This window comes from Phaethon lepturus, unplaced genomic scaffold (assembly GCF_000687285.1).
Source record: "Phaethon lepturus isolate BGI_N335 unplaced genomic scaffold, ASM68728v1 scaffold1796, whole genome shotgun sequence".
Lineage (NCBI taxonomy): Eukaryota > Metazoa > Chordata > Aves > Phaethontiformes > Phaethontidae > Phaethon > Phaethon lepturus.
This window is the reverse complement of record NW_010548069.1, coordinates 1-2,574: the sequence shown is the minus strand read 5'-3', so window position 1 is coordinate 2,574 and position 2,574 is coordinate 1.

The following is a 2,574-nucleotide window of genomic DNA, read 5'->3' as shown; positions in this document are numbered from 1 at the left end:
CCTGCCACTGGCACCCACAAAGCTGCCCCAGGACGGGTGCATTGGTACTTCCAGCTGACTCAGGAGCTTTATGCTAGCTGAACGCTTCATCTGCCTCACAGGAGAGGAATCTCTGCTATAAACAGCAAATAATCTTTACTAGCGGCAATAAAGGTGGGCTGTGTGTTCCGCGTGTGCAAGCTCCTCATCCACAGCCAGCTCCACGCCGGCTCCGCTGCTGCCAGCCCTCATCTCCTTCCTCTGGTTTTGGGGAGGGGGACTGTCCTTTCGTAAGACTCCCGGTTCCTTGAGTTCTTACTGAAAGATACTTTTATTAAAAACAAAACACAAGAAAAAAATCTGTTTTTTCCTCTTGGAAGTGAAATCAGCCTGGCCAGCTGAGTCACCACCTGTGCCAGTCCAAAAGCGACGGCAGCCCTGGGCGAGCGGCTGGGAGAGCAGCCCCGACCAGCGTCCTTCAGCCCCACTGCCGCCCCACAGAGACACTTGCCGTGTTCACTGCAAGGTCCCGGGGCCAAAACTCAAGCAGGAGGAATTCAGGTGGAAATTCCTTCTTGTATCAGCGTGTTTTGGCTGAAATCCCATCATGTCAGCAGGCTGCTGGTGGCGGTACCAGGGAGTGGTGGCAGTGGGGAAGAGCAGGGTTTGGTCCTCTCCTGCCCGACCTGATGGGCAGGGATGCTCTTGCCCCTGCTGCCCACCTGCCCCATGGGTGCAGCCCCGACTACACCTCCTGCCTCCAGGCTGAGCTTTGGCCCGCTTTGCTTCCTCCTTCGCTCTGCCCTTGGCTGTTATCTCAACCACATTAATTTATTTATTAGTTGTTTATTTTTCCTGCCGGGGCAAGGGTTTCCAGCCAAGGCCTAGGAGAGGATGGTCAGGTCTAGCCCTCGGTGAGGTTTCTGCCGCGGTTAAGGGAGTTCAAGGTCAACAGGGGAATGAAGTCAGCGATGACTGAAACTGCCAAATTTGCATCTCATGATCTTCAAGCGAAGGAGGAGGGAAGATAAGTGGTAGGAAACTTCCTCCAAGCAGCCGTGCTCAGGAGGTACTGGATGTTTTTGCAAGCGAAACCTCCCTCAGATGGCCTTTTCCACCAGATTTCAGAGCATCCAAAGCCAAAAGGAAAAACACCAAACCAAAATCAAACGGTTCTGGCTTTGGGAGACCACACAGAGCCCAGCTGCAAGGTGGGGGGTGAGGATGGCAGTGGGAACGACAAATGTCTCTGCATCGGGCTGAAATACCCCCGCAGGACCAGGAACTTGCATGGGCATAAGAAAGGAGCAATGGGAACCAGGTGGAGGCAAGAGCTTGATGGCATCTTCTCAGGGAGTGAGTATGCGGATCGCAGCCCCGGGGGCACGTGCCGCTGGACCCCACCAGAGCCCCACCAGCTGCCCTGCCAGGAGGGATGCCGAAAGGACGAGGCTGGCCTGTGGAAACAGGACTGTGTTCCTGAAAAAATGCGTTAACCAGGGATGTGCCTCCCGGGACAGACAATCCCTCAGGCTCTGCCACCTCCTTTCTGTTTCATCCCATGGCAATGATGGTTTTTCCCCTCCCGAACAAGATCTTCTAAGCCAAAGGAAGCAATGTGGGGTCTGCACCCCCGACAGATGTGCGTCCGTGCGTCTGCAGCTACAAATGAGGCCACGGGGAGTGCCGAGGACAATATAAGCCCTTGCACGTGCTGTAACTCCGTTTCCGTACTCAAAGGCTGGTTTGAAGACACAGATCTGCTTTTCGATACATCTTCCCTGAGTGCTTGGAAGCATGGTCTGGCCCCTGTCTTTCCCCCTCTCTGAGGAAGCTGTGCCAGGCTCGGAATCCTCATTAAAGGCTTTTTTTTCCCGTTTTTCCAGGCAAAAGCAAAACTTTCAGTCCTGCTGACAGCAGAGACCCCAGACTGTTAAATCCTCACCAAGTCAGTAAACAAATGCAGGAAGAGCGTTTTTTGGTCAGGGCTGGGGCATCAAAAGAAGAAAGGAGGAGGGAATTTTCCAGGACTTTGGCAGCATCACATGAGTTTTAATTACTCCTCATTACTTCTAGCATTAGACAAGTCCTTCCACGAATTTCCTAAAAATAATGCCCAAGCCATAGGTAGTTTCTCTATCAAGTCTTTGCAAAAGGAATGGGAGGGCAATTTGCAGAGCAAAATATTTGCTCCTTCACCTCGGCAATGATCAAAATTACAGATTAACAGGAAAACCTGCGAGCTCAGGGAGTGACCCAGTGCAACGCTTGCCCAGGGATGAGAGTGAGAAAAAAGAAAGAAAAAAAAAAAACCCTTAAGAAAACAGATTACTCATCTCCGTGCGCAGTCCTGCCGGAGGTAAATCAGAGCTGCTTTATCTCCGTGTGAGCAGGAGAAATAAACCTCCAACGGCAGTTTCAGCCTTCAGCAAAACGGGTAGAAAGTCTCCGTGTCCTGGCTCCGACAAGACCTCCCAACCCACTGGCCACCCACCCGTCCCTGTCGCCCACTGATGTGAAGCCGGAGCTGAAGCTTGGGCAGGAGCTGGGATGTTTTTTCTCTTCCTAAGAGCCCCTTTCACAGCTGTCCCTTGT